The sequence below is a fragment of the Lepus europaeus genome, chromosome 11 (assembly GCF_033115175.1).
Source record: "Lepus europaeus isolate LE1 chromosome 11, mLepTim1.pri, whole genome shotgun sequence".
Taxonomy (NCBI): Eukaryota; Metazoa; Chordata; class Mammalia; order Lagomorpha; family Leporidae; genus Lepus; species Lepus europaeus.
In genome coordinates, this window is record NC_084837.1 from 31,029,877 (window position 1) to 31,047,405 (window position 17,529).

Sequence of the window (17,529 nt, forward strand, 5' to 3'; positions counted from 1 at the left end):
ATGGGGTACAGGGCCCAAGCACTTGGGCCATCCTCCACTGCACTCCCTGGCCACAGCAGAGAGCTGGCCTGGAAGAGGGGCAACCGGGACAGGATCGGAGCCCCAACCAGGACTAGAACCCAGTGTGCCGGTGCCGCAAGGGGGAGGATTAGCCTAGTGAGCCGCGGTGCCGGCCAAAAAAGATTTATTTTTATTTATTTGAAAAACAGAGTTATAGAGAGAGGTAGAGCAAGAGAGAAAGGGAGAAGTCTTCCATCCACTGGTTCACTCGCCAAATGACCACAATGGCCAAAACTGAGCTGATGTGAAGCCGAGAGCCAGGAGTTTCTTCTGGGTCTCCCACACGGATGCAGAGGCCCAAGGTTTTGGGTCATCTTCTACTGTTTTCCTAGGCCATAGCAGAGAGCTGGATTGGAAGTGGAGCAGCTGATACTTGAACTGGTGCTCATGTGGGATGCTGCCACTATGGATTTAATCTGCTGCACCACACCGCTGGCCCCTCAGGTACGCTTTTGAAAGGGAGGCTGACCTCAATGCATCTACAGTCTATTGCATGGTCTGCAGAATTGTCTGTCAGTGAGCAGTGCTTCTCCTACATATTTCAATCATGTGCATCATCAAAGTGAACCTTTTTGTGCCCACAATGAGACATTAAGAAAATTTCTGTAGAAGACTTTAGGTAGTATTCCTGAAGCTGCAGAGTCATAGAGTTGCAAGGAGTTTGTAAACTGACTGGGGAGTTGAGAATGGAAGCCTTTTATTCCCCTCTTTATTGACTATCATTACACATAGGTTAGTTCTTTCCATACTCTACAAAATTTGGAAGTTGACTTCCTTATTATTAGATTGGTAAAGATTGTGTATCAGAATAAAATAAGAGCCACAAACAACAATGTGAAAAAGCTCTGAGAAACTTGTTGTTGATTAGTATGTTAACATGTAAAGTTAAAATTAGAAGAAACATTGGAATAATTTTTAACCTCAAACTTAAATTCCACTTGGAAATCTTAAAGAATAATAGAGACAATACATAAATGTATTATAAATAGCAAACATCACTAAAAATTAAACCTCACTAAAATTAATGATCATTAGTCTGTAGTCCTCTGGTTTACCTTATTGGCACAATTTTCTTGTGCATCTTTATTGAAATGTTAAATTATCTCTCTCCATATGGCTATCATTGATTATAAATTCTTTTAATACTTGGTTATAATAAATAATATAAATATAAATAATATAATATAATATAATAATATATAATATATAATATATATTATATTATATATAATATATATTATATAATATAAATATAAATATAAATATAAATATAAATATAATAAATTCATATGATAAAATCTGAGTTTGGCTGTTACAAATCATATTAAAGACAATGAATACCTTAACACTTTGAGGAATGAACAAAGAATATTTTTGGTTTGATTAACACTTTCTTCATTTTGGAACACATTGCAATGAAATATCCTTGGAGACAGGTGGTAGCAGCAGGGTGGACCGTATTTTGGCTCCTTAAAGTAGGCATATGTTTTATTAAAATTAATCTAGCCTAAAATCATTGTGCTTTTATCATATGGCATATATCCTTTGCACTTTGATCATCCTATTTTTATGAGTAGGATAATAATTTCTGTTTGAAAAAAAATCTTGGCCCTCCCTTGTTTATCTCCCTTGTTTATCTCCATGTGCAAATGGAGTGACATTCTTTTCAAGCACTTGTTCTTGTCAGTCTTGTCAACTTTCATAAGAAAATGTCAGTCCAGCTTCTGGGTTGAGGAGCTGTTGAAACATATGTCCTTGCACTTAACTGGAAAAACAGAGTAGCTGCATTCCAGGTACTTGTCAGGGAATATAATCCTCAACTCACTGCGATTCAACAGTTAACAGAAACTCAACAGGGAGAAATGATATTTATTAAGGGTTGTCTGAGGAGGATGCAGTCTGTCCATTCACATGGATACTCTTAAATCTACATCACCTAAACTAGACAAGCTAAAAATCTGGCACACCGCTCTGGTCCTCATGAGAGTATGCTTACTAACTTGTGAAGTGTCATTTTGCCATAAACTTACGCTTAGTGATTTTAGAAGGAGCAGATCTTTGAAACCCACTGTGTTTACAGTGAGTATGTTTTTAATGATTCTTCACTACATTACACACTTTTTATGAGAGCACAGAGGAAAAAATTCTCTTTCATGTAAGTTGCAAACATGGTTGTGCTGTTTCAGCTGGTTTGTTTATAAGCACATAGATAATCATTCACCCCTGTTTGCACCTTTAACTTGTTATTTGCCAGCAGGAATAAGGCTAAAATTGTCACCAATTTCTGGAACGAATGTAGGAGGTCACAACATATATTTTGAGACCTAATTGCACGTCCAGATTCACCATATTTGTCCATACCTAATTTATCCCTTGTTCTGGGTAAGATGGGTTGAAAAGTCTTTAGGAATAGTTGAGTCTGGAAGTGCAGTGGTTCCTAGATAAGGAAGAAGGACTCACTTGATTTATACAGCACAATGCTTTTGGTCTATAGCTACCTACATACTTCAATGGTATCTCTTAGTTCCAGGCCATAATATTATGTTATCTTTGTCTGGGGCTCAAACATTCCGCTTTCCACTTTTGATCATATTCCAGTGACCTATTTTTTCTACTTATTTTTCACTGATGAAAGGGTCTTTCTAGGAAACTGAAGAGATGGGTGAGGAGGAGATAGAATCTGCAGTTGAGAAGGAGAGCAGCAGGAATTGCTTTCTTTTGGAATCCCTTTCAGGAACAGAAACATCTGTGTCTGGAGTCAACCATCCATATAAAATATTGGCACTAATCCACCAAGTGAACATGTGAGCCAGGCCATTAGTCACACAGATGTCTTTTTCACAGCTTGTGTCAAAATCTGTCACGGATTTTGGCAGTGGCAGGTAACTCGCTCTTTCAGGGATATAATCACACACTACAGAGATTAGAAACCTTAATTTTCGTCAAATGTTAGAAGATCTTTTTGCTTTTTACAGAGTAACACTTAAAGCAATATTTTCCAAACTTATCTATGGAGGATGGCAAGCATTTTCTTTTACCAGCTTGCAATGTTTTTAATGTAATAAGAATATGCTAAAATGATAATGCAGTGAAGTTTTCATGAATGTAAGTTATTTAATTCAAAAGTCTGTTTCATTTTGAGATTATGTACATTCTACTTCTAAGTTTATGTGCTTTCAATTATGAAACTGATAATAGGTTTTTTTACAAAACATACTCACTGTTAAATAATAATAATAATAACAAACTGAGTCTCTAGGGCTGGCAAATATGGTTATTCAGGTTCTTTATTCCCTATGACAGTAAAAATATGAATGAATTACATGTTTGCTGATTATCCACTTTCTGGAAGCAACTAACCGAAAGGATATCAGCTTTTCATGTACCAGATATTCCTCTTTCTTCCCTTCATTAGAATATTTTGCTGTTGCTTGTCACTAAGGAATACTGATTCATAATGAAAATGTTGTGGAGATGAGAAGATAATTACCCATAGCTTTGTTAAATAGTATGGAACAGATTACTATGTTTTACTGATATGATAAAGAAGACAACTCTGGAACCTTTAAAGACAATTTGTACAACTCAGGCCTCAAAGTTTTCAGTTGTCAGTAGCAACCCTTCTTTCTCAGGTTGTTGATTGGCACAGAGAAGTACTGCCAGTTCTTCTAATTTATTTAATGTAATACAACAGAATGTAAGACAGGGAGGCATTTATGCATTGTCTGCTATCCTACTACATCTTTAGGAAATTAGTTTGAATGATTTTCTACTAGATTTCTAGTCTTCTTATAAACATGTATTAAAGATACCCTCTGTGTAAATGCATGTCCATATACTCACATATTACTTGACATATCCCAGATGAAATGGAATGGGATCAGAGTTACTGAAAGGTGAGAGACAACCTATAATTGTGCATTAAATGCAACGGACACAAAGCCAGCGATTCACCAATTTTAAAAATTAGATTTAAAAATCATTCAAATTGATTCAACTTGAAACCATTATACTTAGTGAAATAAACCAATCCCCAAAAGACAAATATCCTATGTTTTCCCTGATTTGTGTTAACAAATATACAGAGTACAAAAAATGTGATATATATGACTGAAATTGACATCTTGAGATTTGATTATTGTTTATAGTCCTTGTCTATACTCTTGATGAATAGTGGTTTTTCTACTTATGACTTGTTGAATTCTTTATGTGGTGGATGGTTAAGCTTGTAATTAAAAAATAAGCTGAAAGTATATCATTGTGAAATTAAAAAAATAACAAAAGAAGGAGGAAGAGAGATGGGAGCATAGGCAGGCAAGATGGGAAGAAGTATCACTATGCTCTTAAATCTCTATGTATGAAATACATGAAATTTGTTCACCTTATATAAATAAAATTATTTAAAAAGTCATACAAATAACACTACCTATCACTACATGATTGCCACCAGGATAGGGAAACATGCTGGTTTTGTATCATTTAAGTTTCTGTAGAAATCTTAATCCTAACTAATTGCACTACGGTGGAAATCCAGGTCCATAAACATATCTCATCCAGGAAGGAGTTTTGCTAGGTTGAATGACTGCAGGCGATATTTTAAGCTAAAGGGTTTTTCGTTCTTTTTTTTTCCTGGAAAGGCAAACATTTATTCACTCTGGGTAAAATATGCTACTGGATTCTGTTTTAGAAAATGCAGTTCCATTGAAATATTTATATGAGATAATTCTTAGAATATAATAAAAATATACTTGCACATTCTTGTATTACTGACTTTATGGATATTTATAATGAGTGAGATTGAAAAGTTACCCTTTAGGAACTAATTTAGTCAAGAAAATCACTTTAATAAGGCATAAGATTTTGGCTTTTCCTTCTCCCAGAACCTCACATGATAAGCCACTTCATCTATTTACAGTGGGGTTCTAAGTACTATAGATATTTTATGGAAGTGTTCCTTATAAATAATTTTTATAATAGATTTGGGATTTTTAAAAACTATTTTATTTATTTATTTTAGAGGTAGTGTCACAGGGTGAGAGGGAGAGACAGAGAGAAAGTACTTCCTTCTGTCTGTTCACTCCCCAAATAGCCACAACGGCCAGAGCTGCACGGATCCGAAGCCAGGATCCCGGTCTCCCATGTGGGTGCAGGGGCCTAAGCACTTGGGCCATCTTCTACTGCTTTCCCAGGCCATAGCAGAGAGCTGGATTGGAATAGGAGCAGCCGGGACTAGAACTGGTGCCCATATGGGATGCCAGCGCCACAGGCGGAGGATTAGCCTACTGTGCCACAGTGCCAGCCCCTATAAATATTTTGAAAAATCACTTTTTAAGATATGAATGAAATTTAAATCATTTTATTTGAATGTTAATGATCTCAAAAGGTTTAGATCTCAACAGATTTAAGATTTCTTATATTAATTTGAAAAGTAGAGTGACAAAAAGAGAGGGAGACTCAGGGAAAGATACCTTCCATCTACTGTTTCATTCCCCAAATGGCCACAATGGCCAGGGCTGATCCTGTCTGAACCCGGAGGGAACTTGATTTGGATCTCCCATGTGGGAGACAGGGGCCTGAGTGCTTTCACCATTTGCCCCTTTCCTGGGCATAGTAATAGAGTGTTAGATCAGAAGTGGAGCAACTGGAACTCAAACTGGTGTTCTGATATGGGCTGCCGGTATTGCAGGTGGCAGCTTCAGCATAACCCACTGTGCCACGGTACTATTTTTTCCTTAAAGAATCACAGTATTTGATAATATGAGTACTAAATATTCTGGTTCTACTAAAGTTTTTGGGAAAAAGTAGGCTATGGAATCAACATCAAATTCTGCTACCTTTCCTAAGAATACATGTTGGTTTTCATGTGCTCTCTCTCACTGTCCTTTAGGGTCTCTGCTTTAAATCCTATCTCCTTTCATATTTCCTTCCTTTGAAAATATTTTCCTTCCAGTCATACATTTCTTTGACTTAAAGCCTGTTTGTGTTTGTCCTCTGTGCAGTCCTGATTGCAAGTGGGTTTGTTGCAATGTTAAAATATCTATTTCTGGAAATATTTGAGACAACTTTAAAGGCAATCTAAAATATGAATGCAACTGTGGAGCAAGAAGATAACTATGACTTCCTCATGGGATTCTTCTCTGTGTCTTGACTTCACTTTCTAGTAAGAGAGGTCTCATCCGTGATACCACATAATTTTCAAACAAATGAGGTACATACTAATAGTGGGGAAGAAAACTAAAATGGAACACAAACCTTTCCTCCTTTCAAGGATAGAAATAAGAGATTATGCTATCATCTTGGGAAAATCTTTTAGTAATTCTTTCTACTATTTATACTTGTGTAATAAAATTCAGATTGAATTTCCTCTATAGTATCTTAGAATCCTAAAGGCAAGGAACATAGCAACCAGATTAATTTTATTAGGCTCACAAACTGAAATTTACATATTTCACAGAGGATCCAATCCAACCTCTATAATATTCCACATTTCACTTTGAGCTCATTCTTTCTTTTGTATTTATTTATTTGTCTATTTACTTATTTAATGGGCTCTCAAGAAAGAATGATCTGTTCTACCAAACTTAAGTGAAGAACTTTCAGAGTTGACCATTTGCAAATTAAAAGAAAATTAAACCAATATTTCAACATGACAAAATAATATAAATTTAAAATACCTACACTATGTTAAATGTAAACTACAGTGGTAAACATTACTTTAGATCACAGCTACATGAATGTCTTTCTTTAAATAAGTTGCCACAAGGCAAAGTTAGCACAGCCCGATCAATAATGCTGTTTTAAAATAAGAAAACCTTGAAGCAGGCTGTATAGATGGGTGAATATGTTTTCTCCTCAGCACTTTTCAGTACTAATAATTTTTCCCTCTCTTCCCTGCCATAGTTGAGTAAAATAGCCAATAGCAAAACCATTTTTTTTCTTGCTTTAAGACTTGCTTACCATGGTTAATATACTAACATCAGTCAAAGTAATGCTCAAAAGGAAATAAATAGCCATACATTGTCTCACATATTTACTCCTTGCTGTGGCTCAGAAAATGTGAGCCTGAATCCTTACTGTGTTTTAGAGTTATGACTTGGTTTGTAAAGCAATCTGAGGGTGAGGGTATTTATATATTCTTTTCCATGTACAAGTATGTTCTCTGGTTATGATGCAGTTGATCACTATTTATAATCATTTAATCACAATGTCTTTTAAAGAATTTTGTGTTTATTTGGAATGCAGAGAGAGAGAGAAGGGAGAAGAGAGCAAGAGAGATCCTCTGGTTTGCTCCACAAATGCCTGCTCTAGCTGGAACTGACCAGGCAAGAGTTAGGAGCCCAAAACTCAACTTACTTCTCCCATGTGGGTGGCAGGGACCCAAGTACATAGGCCATCACTACTGCCTCCCAGGGTGCTCATTAGCAGAAAGTTGGAACTGGAAGCAGAGCTGGGACTGAAACCAAGACACTTTGATTTGAGATGCAGGCATCCCAGCTGGTGTCTTAAATGCTGTGCCAAATGCCTGCTCCAATCATGTCTTTTGAATTAGGTCCATGAATAAGTAGAGTTTATTGGACCTCTTATGGAATGGTTTAAAATTCAAAGAAAAGCCAATATGTTTTTGAATTTCCCAGTAAAGAAGGGATTAGAAGTGGGGTAGCAATAGATTTTGATTTTGTTGCAATTAGTTGATCACTTTAATTTCCTGGACCTCATATTTCTTCTTCCACACTGCATACCTTCCCTTCACATCCCTTGTGTGTGAAGTGCAAGTGACAAAGAATGAGAGTTTTCTGCTGTCTTGAGGGGCTGATTTCACAGTGGCAGATGGGATTTGGAAGAACTAGTGTTCTAATAACTGTTCTTCTAGTCAAAAGCCTGGGGAAATTGGGAAAAGTTTGGATTTTTAAATTGGCATCTATTGATGTAATAAATGGGAGTATGGGAGTAGTTCATAAAATATAAAGTGCTTTTATCTAGTAGACTGTCACTTATGTAACACTAGAATAATTTAATTAATAAACATTACATATAAACACTACATATAACTATATAAGACATATATATATATATATATATATATATATATATATATATCTCCATTAGCTGTTTATTTAGAAATCAGTTTGGCTGGTAAGTTTGCTTTAAGTAACTGCATTACAGTTACTTCTATATGTTCTCATTCATTTCTTCCAGGACAGCCAATTTTATAGTTACATGGAAATTTTTAATAAGATAATTTCTTTCCTTTTATATGTACCACAGAACTTTTAGGCATTTCCACTGGAAGAGTGATAGCCATTAAGTATCTATTATTCAAAAGCTCTATGTATTTCTAATAAATATTAAACACAAGGCAAACAGCAGTATAGATCAAGAAAAAGTTGGAAATGAAAACCAAACCAAAACCAGGCATGTATTGAAATAACAACTCATTTAAATAATTGGTTTTTCTGATTATAAAAGGTAGATTAATAGCACAGGCAATAAAGATGTGTGTAAGGGAAGGAATTCCAGTGTGGTGAAGATGAGGAGTAAAAGGGAAAATAGATGGATAGAACAGGCAGTAGACACTAAAAGCTTTTTCTGCAATCAGGTCTTACGATGATTTTGAATTAAAAAAGGAATTCATATAATTGGGGGAATATAGAATATTTACAAATGTATTGACATTTTTTCTTCATTTTGTTAAGTGATTTATATAATATTCAACATTATTGAATTATTTAATAATTTTATACCTATGGGTTTAATATCTAAGAGTACATATGAATTTAAAATACTGGAAGTAATTTTTGTTAAGTAACATGTATAGATGAGTTTTTTTTAATATAATTATTTATGTGAAAGGCAGAGTTACAGAGAAAGAGAGGGAGAGAAATCTTCCATCTGCTGGTTCAGCTCACAAATGGCCGCAACAGCAAGGGCTGGGCCTTGCCAAAGCCAGGAGCCAGGAGCTTCTTCCAAGTCTCCCACATGGATGCAGGGCCCAAGCACTTGGGTCATCGTCCATTGCTTACCCAGGCCATCAGCAGGGAGCTGAATCCAAAGTGGAGCAGCCAGGACTAGAATCAGTGCCCAAATGGAATGCTGGCATTGCAGGCAGCAGCTTAACCAGCTATGCCACAATGCTGGTGATGAGTCTTATTGCAATTGTGATTTGGTGTTTTCCATTGCCTGCTCCTTCTGGTTGTCACCTTTTTTCTTGACAACCTCATAGAGTTGTCTATGTATTTTTTCATACATTTATTTGAACACAATTGTTAATAAGTTACCATGTCACAGGGTTTTGTAAACACTGAGGGTGTAGCTGTGAAAACAGTAGCTAAATTGCCCCCTCTTGTGTAGTTTATATTCTTTCAAAAAACACAGAACATAGATAAATAAATTTAAATAATGCCAAGTAATAAGTTTTACAAAGGAAAGAAAGGGGATAGAGGATGATGGACTGTGCTTTTTAGTAGTGGGGGCAGGGGACATTTTGAACAGTTATAAGAGGAGTTGACAGAATGAGCCAGGTAACTAAGCCATAAGTACAAATTAAGGATTAGAAATAAGGCAAGGATACAGTGCTTTAAGTATCTATAAAGAAGGCAGCACTGAAGTTCTAAGTCACTAATTCAGTTTGGAGATAAATCAAATTTTTTTACAAGCATGTTTGGTAGCTGTTTATATGCCTGAAATTACTACAGTATTGCAATCTAGAAACATATTTTTATAGAAAACCACACTCTTTCATCTTCCTTTAGGCAACTTTAGGTTGACTTTATAAAATGAACAGAGATTTAATTTTATACTGATTATATTAAAATGTTAAAGTTTGCAGCTCATTTAGATTTATGAAGAAAAAGCTCCATAATGAATCCTGATATGATTTCTGCTAAATTTGGAAGTGAATTTCTTAAGGAGTGAAGAAGTGCGTTATATTACCTAGCAGGAATCATAGGAGTCAGCCTGGTTTCTCTAAGGACAACTGATGCTGAACTTGCTCAATTTCCTTTTCCTGACAAGACTGCTAGTCCAGTAGATCAAGAGAAGGGGAGAGAGAGAGAGAGAGTGAGCTTATCTGGACTTTATTAAAGTAATTCAAAGTTTCTTTAAACAAGAAGAGATAGTGTCTTTGTGTTGGTACAGCTGTATTTCTTGGTAACTGATTGATTAAGTATGTCCCAGATTGCTGCTTAACAGATAAGTGTTGACAGAGAAAGTTTCTGGTATTTTGGCTTGGGGATCTGACTTTTAGCTACACACTTCAGAAACTTCACTTGTGACTTAAATGAATGAACCAGGTTCCAAGCCAAATTCAATATGGGAAAAGGATATGGCAGAGCAACAAAGTGATATTTCACAGTGATCAATGTTAAGATTTTACCCTTGACACTCCTACTGCCCCCTTCCCTTTCAAATTAACTATGACAGAATGCAGAAGACACTGTTAGCAGAAACATGTGTGGAGACATGATTTTCTTTCAATGTGGTGAACAGTTTGTTGTTGCCAAAATTGCCACCTTTAGCGGTGTCATTAAAAAGCAGAACGATTCATCCTTTGCTTTATTTGCATCAGCCAGGCCTTATGCCATTTTCAGTTTTAGGTGACATGCTATATTTATTAATATAAAAAGAGAAGATAACACAAAAAAGGTTATCATATGAGGAAACATTCTCAAGAGGATAACGTGCCTAGAAAAGAGATCTGACAATATTGTAAGAAGTTGTAGAAAGCAATAGACAAATGGAAACTAAATGAAGTCAGATTTAAGCTTATCATTGCTGCAACCTAAAGATAGATTAAGTAAGAGACTCCCTATGTTGGTTTCCTATGGATAACATAAGAAACTATCACAAATAGTGTGGATTAACACAACACATCTTTATTGTCTCACAATTCTGGAGACTGGGAGTCTAAGAAGGGTTGGTTCATTCTAAGGGCAGCATTGGAGAATGATCCCTGCCTCTTTCCTATCTTCTAGTGATTTGATAGAAATTTTCGGCTTTCATGGGGTTGCATGTGCATTGCCTCCAGTTCTACTTTCATGTGTAAGTGGTGTTTTCCCTGTGTGTGAGTGTGTGTCTGTTTCCAAATTTCCTCTTTTTGTAAGGATGGCATTGTCTTATTGGATTAGGGGCCCACCCTTATCTAGTATGAGATCGTGTTACTCATTGCACCTGGAATACCTGTCTTCAAATGAGATCACATCCTGAGGAACTTGGGGCTAGGAATTCAACATAAGAATTTGTGGAGGACACAATCCAACCCATCACACTTCCGAATAATTGATTGTTCAACCAAGGGTAAAGACACATGAATGTGTCTCAGAGTTTGTGTTATTATTTAAGCAGTGTGATCAGAGATAAGCTGTTTTAGAAATATATATACACTTACATTAAAATTAAAATATATATTAAAATTTTTGTAAAGAAGATAGTGAATATTTTAAATAATATGTGAGAAATATACACACACATATGTATATAATGATTAAATCTCTCATTCAAATTCTATTTAATCATTTGTTAGGTAAACCTACACCATTCATTATTTCTAAAAATAATCTCATGTTGAATGGGTATGCTGAGTCCTGATATTTATGGGGCTCCTGTTGAGTATGACTGGTTATTTTTATTTTCTCTAGACTTTTTTCTCTTGACACATTTTGTTTATTTTTTCTCTCTAAAACTGTGTGCTCCAGACATTTCAATATAATTATATGATTTAACTAAATGCTACCTAAACTCATAATATTTAAATGAGGAAAAGGTAAAGTTGTTGTTTCTATGAAAATAAAATTTAAGCTTTGGAAATACATCATGAAGGCTACTTTTATTTTTTAAAATATCACCAAATTAGATGTAGGGAGGGAATTATAAAGGCTTGGAAGAAATTGTCAGATTGAAAGGATGTGCATTCATTGCTTCCCAAATGTCTTTCTTCCACTTTAACTGAAGCTGGAAATTTTAGGAGATAAATTGTGGGGGTGATTTATGCAGGAGAGATAATAGAGCATTATCAGTGGAGGCTTTGACAGAAAAGACTGTAGCACCACATCAAAGGACAGAGTAAGTGTACACTTAAACATTTTTTAAAAATATTTATTTATTTATTTATTTAAGAGATAGAGTTACAGAGAGAGAGAGAGAGACAGAGAGAAAGGTCTTCCATCTGCTGGTTCACTTGCCACATGGCCATATTGGCCAGATCTGGGCCCATCTAAAGCCAGGAGCCAGGAGCCAGGAGCTTCTTCAGGGTCTCCCACATGGGTGGGAGATCTAATGCTTTCCCAGGACACAGCAGAGCACTGGATGGGAAGAGGAGCACCTGGGATAATAATTGGCGTCAATATGGGATGCCAGTGCCACAAGTGGAGGCCTAGCCCACTACTCCAAGGCACCAGCCCTACACTTTTTTTTTAAAAAAAGATTTATTTGTTTGAAAGGTGGAGTTAGAAGATAGACAAGGAGACAGAGAGAGAGAGAGATCGTCCATAGGTGGTTCCTTTCCCAAAGGACTGCTATGGCCAGGACTGGGCAGGGCCAAAGCCAGGAGATAAGAAACTTCATCCAGGTCACCCATCTGGGTGACAGGGAACCAAGCACTTGGCTATCTTTCAATCCTTTCTCAGGTGAATTAGCAGGTATCTGGATCAGAAATGGAGCAGTCAGCACTCCAACCATGTGGGATGCCTACATCACAGGCACCGGTCCCCAAATAATATATCTTAAATTAGAATAAAGTATTTACAGTACATGGTTGTGTGCTTTTCCAACTGGGATTCAATTAACAGAGGAGAAGAGGAGAATGGATGTTGGATAAAGGACTTGCAACCTTGTCATTGTTAGTGTTCTCTTTTTGTGAATGTTGTGCTTCTCAGCTTCAATAGTTTGCAGCAAGAATCAGTGACTCATGAAGCATAAACTACAAATACAGAATTCATATCATGCTCATAAAAAATGGCAAAATTCTAGCAAACTGTCTGGGCACTTGCTTTTTGGAATAATGGGCATAGGAGCTGGATCTTAATTGCCTTCAGCTTCCATGGCTGCTTATCACTGCATCAAATGTTTGAGCAGGCAAAATATATTTCAATGTACAGCTTTCCTCCATTTTAAAAGAAACTGAAAAATCCAGTTGAAATTCTTCCTCAAGTGAGCTGGGGTTATGTTGTTATGTTTGGGGTGAGGCAGTTTACTCCTTCAGTGTGTCAGCTCAATTTGACATTTCTAGGTTAGGGTATCTCCTTTAAAAGTCACACAATGAGTTGGAATTGAACTGTCCTGTTTACTTTTGATAAGACTGATCACAAGAGTGGTAAGAGTAATCACTCCTTAGAAACCTATTTAACAAATACTTTTCATTTATCTAATCTCTAAAGCGAATTTTGGCTATTTGTCTAGTGAAATTCATTTGATACTATGATTTCTTCTAGCCATCCTGCAATCAATAAAGTGTTCTTAATACAATAATTAAATAAAAATAATGGAAATAAAAGTAATGCCTATATGGCACCTACTATTTTCACAAGCTATTAAATTGCTTTCTGAACTCAATCCTCCTTATCATTCTGGAGGTGGTAGTGTATTATTCTTTTTTTTGCAGGTAATATAACAGGAACAAGGAGATTAAAGAACTTGGCAAGTGGTAGAAAGGGATCATTAACATTATGATTTCACAAATTACATCTCAGGATGGGTGGAGCTACTTGAAATTCTCAGAATATGGTTTTAAGATTAACATTAACTTTTAAGAAATTATAGAAACAAAAATCACTGATAAGGTTGCCTTCAAACTCACCAAGCACCATTCACTATGGACAATTAAGCATGAATATACTTTGGCTTTTATATATTTCAGTGATGACTTGGGGGGCTGATATGAAATGACCTGTTGCTGCTCCCCAGGTGCTTCTTCCCTTGTGTGTATGCATTTTTTACTAGAGTAGTTTATCAAATCAACTGATGACACTGTGCTGTATTTATTATGAATCTCCCAGCTGAAGAAGGTTGAGAGCTACTGAAATTTATTGTTCTGTCATTTTCTTTTAGAAAATCTATTTATATATTGCTCAATGGCATTATATTTAGAGCATTATTTGGGAAGCTGTAATTTTAAATATTTTAAAATTTATTATTTATTTTCATTTTATTTCAAAGGCAGAGAGTGGCAGAGAGATAAAGGTATTCCATCTGCTGGTTCACTCCCCAAGTGCCCACAACAGCAAGGGCTGGTCCAGAATAAAGCTGGTCCAGAATAAAACCCAGACTCAATCTGGGTCTCCCATGCAGGTGGCAGGGACTCGAGTACTTGAACCATTTCTGGTGTTTTCCAGAATTTGCATTACCAGGACACTGGAATCAGAAGCAGAGCTGGAACTCAAGCCTAATACTCCAGTATGGAGCTGAACCAAAAAGCTGCCCCATAATTTTAAGGTTTGATGATAAAGAACTATAAAGGAGTATAAAACTTTGAATACATCCCACAGTTCTTATTATCCATAACAAATCACTGCCACAAATACTGACTTAAAACAATCATTTATTACTATTTTTCTTTTTTTCAACTTTTATTTAATAAATATAAATTTCAAAAGTACAACTTTTGGATAATAGCGGCTTTTCCCCCCATAGCCTCTCTCCCACCCGAAACCATCCCATCTCCTACTCCCTCTCCTATCCCATTCATCAAGATTCATTTTCAATTATCTTTATATACAGAAGATTAACTTAATATATACTAAGTAATGATTTCAACAGTTTGCCCCCACATAGCAACACAAAGTGAAAAAATACTGTTGGAGTACTAGTTATAGCAAACTGTTGAAATCTTTACTTAATATATACTAAACTGATCTTCTGTATATAAAGAGAATTGAGCTGGCACCGTGGCTTAACAGGCTAATCCCCCGCCTTGCGGCGCTGGCACACAGGGTTCTAGTCCTGGTTGGAGCGCCGGATTCTATCCCGGTTGCCCCTCTTCCAGGCCAGCTCTCTGCTATGGCCCAGGAAGGCAGTGGAGGATGGCCCAAGTGCTTGGGCCCTGCACCCCATGGGAGACCAGGAGAAGCACCTGGCTCCTGCCATCGGATCAGCGTGGTGCACTGGCCACAGCGCACCGGCCGCAGTGGCCATTGGAGGGTGAACCAACGGCAAAAAGGAAGACCTTTCTCTCTGTCTCTCTCTCTTTCACTATCCACTCTGCCTGTAAAAAAAAAAAAGAGAGAGAGAATTGAAAATGAATCTTGATGTGAATGGAAGGGGTGAGGGAGCAGGAAAGGTGAGGGTTGCGGGTGGGAGGGAAGTTATGGGTGGGGGAAGCCATTGTAATCCATAAGCTGTACTTTGGAAATTTATATTCATTAAATAAAAGTTTAAAAGAAATAATTAAAAATAAAAAATAATACAAAAAAAAAGATTTCAACAGTTTGCACAAACACAGACACACAAAGTATAGAGTACTGTTTGAGTACTAGTTTGACCATTAATTCACATAGTACCACACATAAGGACAGAGATCCTACATGGGGAGTAGATGCACAGTGACTCCCATTGTTGATTTAACAATTGACACTCTTATTTATGATGTCAGTAATCACCCGAGGCTCTTGTCATGAGCTGACAAACTATGGAAGCCTCTTGAGTTCACAAACTCTGATCTTATTTAGACAAGGTCATAGTCACAGTAGAAGTCTCTCCTCCCTTCAGAGAAAGGTACCTCCTTCTTTGATGGCCCTTTCTTTCCACTGGGATCTCACTAACAGAGATCTTTCATTCATGTCTTTTTTTTTTTTTTTTTTTTTTTTGCCAGAGTATCTTGGCTTTCCATGCCTGAGAAACTCTCATAGGCTTTTTAGCCAGATCCGAATGCCTTAAGGGCTGATTCTGAGGCCAGAGTGTTGTTTAGGACATTTGCCATTCTATGAGTCTGCTGTGTCTCCTGCTTCCCATGTTGGATTGTTCTCTCCTTTTGAATTCTATCAGTTATTATATCAGATACTAGTCTTGTTTATGTGATCTCTTTGACTCTTAATCCTATCATTATGGTCAATTATTAATTTGAACTGATCACTTTGACTAGTAAGTTGCCATTGGTACATGCCACCTTGATGGGATTGAATTGGAATCCCCTGGCAGCTTTCTAGCTCCACCGTTAGGGGTAAGTCTGAGTGAGCATGTGCCAAACTGTACATCTCCTCCCTCTCTTTTTCCCACTCTTATATTTAACAGGAGTAACTTTTCAGTTAAATTTAAATGCCTAAGAATAATTGTGTATTAATTAAAGTGTTCAACCAATGGTATTAAGTAGATCAAAAAATACTCAAAGGAATAAAATAGTAAGTTGTTCCTTGACAGTCAAGGCAAGGGCTGATCTGTCATTGTTTCTCATAGTGTCCATTTTACTTCAACAGGTTTCCCTTTAGGTGCTTGGTTAGTTGTCACTGATCAGAGAGAACATGATATTTGTCCCTTTGGAACTGGCTTATTTCACTCAGCACGATGTTTTCCAGATTCTTCCATGTTGTTGTAAATGACTGGATTTCTTTTTTTTTTTTTACTGCTGTATAGTATTCTATAGAGTACATATCCCATAATTTATTTATCCAGTCTTCTGATGATGGGCCTTTAAGTTGATTCCATGTCTTAGCTATTATGCGTTGAGCTGCAATAAAGATTGAGGTGCAGACAGCTCTTTTATTTGTTAATTTAATGTTTCATGATTCTTTGGATTGACCTTGGCTCAGGTGGTAGTTTTCACTTAGAATATCTGATATGGTCACATGTACATTCAGATAGCAGCTGAAACTAGTCTTCTGAAATACTTCCAGACACCATCCATAATGGCTTGTGCATTCATATATCTACTGTTTTGGTGCTTCTTGGTCTCTCTCTTTTTCCATTGTGTCTCACTGAACTCCTCACATGACTTTGGGTTCTTGCTGCATGATACCCCAAGGTATACACACTCTGTTGTGGTAGCTGACTCCAAATGCACAGATTGGATCATGTTAGGCTGATTAGGGATATGATTAAATGGTATAGTATCACTTCCATTTTATTTTCTTGGTCAAAGTAATAGAGGACCTGATCAGATTCCAGGATGTGAAGGAGTAGATTCCACTACTTAATGGGGGAATGCCTAACCTAGGTAATATGCAACAGCAGAGAGAGGCATTATAGCCATCATTAGAAAATGCCCCTAGCTACAAGCACTATGACACCTATTCAGATTTTTCTTCCAAAGAAACATTTTATTTAAGGAATATAAACTTCATGTGTTTCATAAAAACAACTTTAGGAACATAGTGATTCTTCCCACTATACCTTCCCTCCTACCCACACTCTCAGCCTCCTTCCTCCTCCCTCTTCTATTCCCAGTCTTATTTTTTACTAAGATCTATTTTCAATTAACTTTATGCACAGAAGATTAACTCTATACTAAGTAAAGAGTTCAACAAATTGTATAAAAAAAAAACTGTT

At 36.5% G+C, this 17,529-nt stretch overlaps 1 pseudogene; it reads right to left on the bottom strand.

Moving 5' to 3' along the window:
• Positions 1-2,702: 2,702 nt before the first annotated feature.
• The window catches only part of LOC133770450 (DNA replication complex GINS protein PSF2-like), a 48,109-nt pseudogene continuing 33,282 nt past the window's right edge, over positions 2,703-17,529 (bottom strand).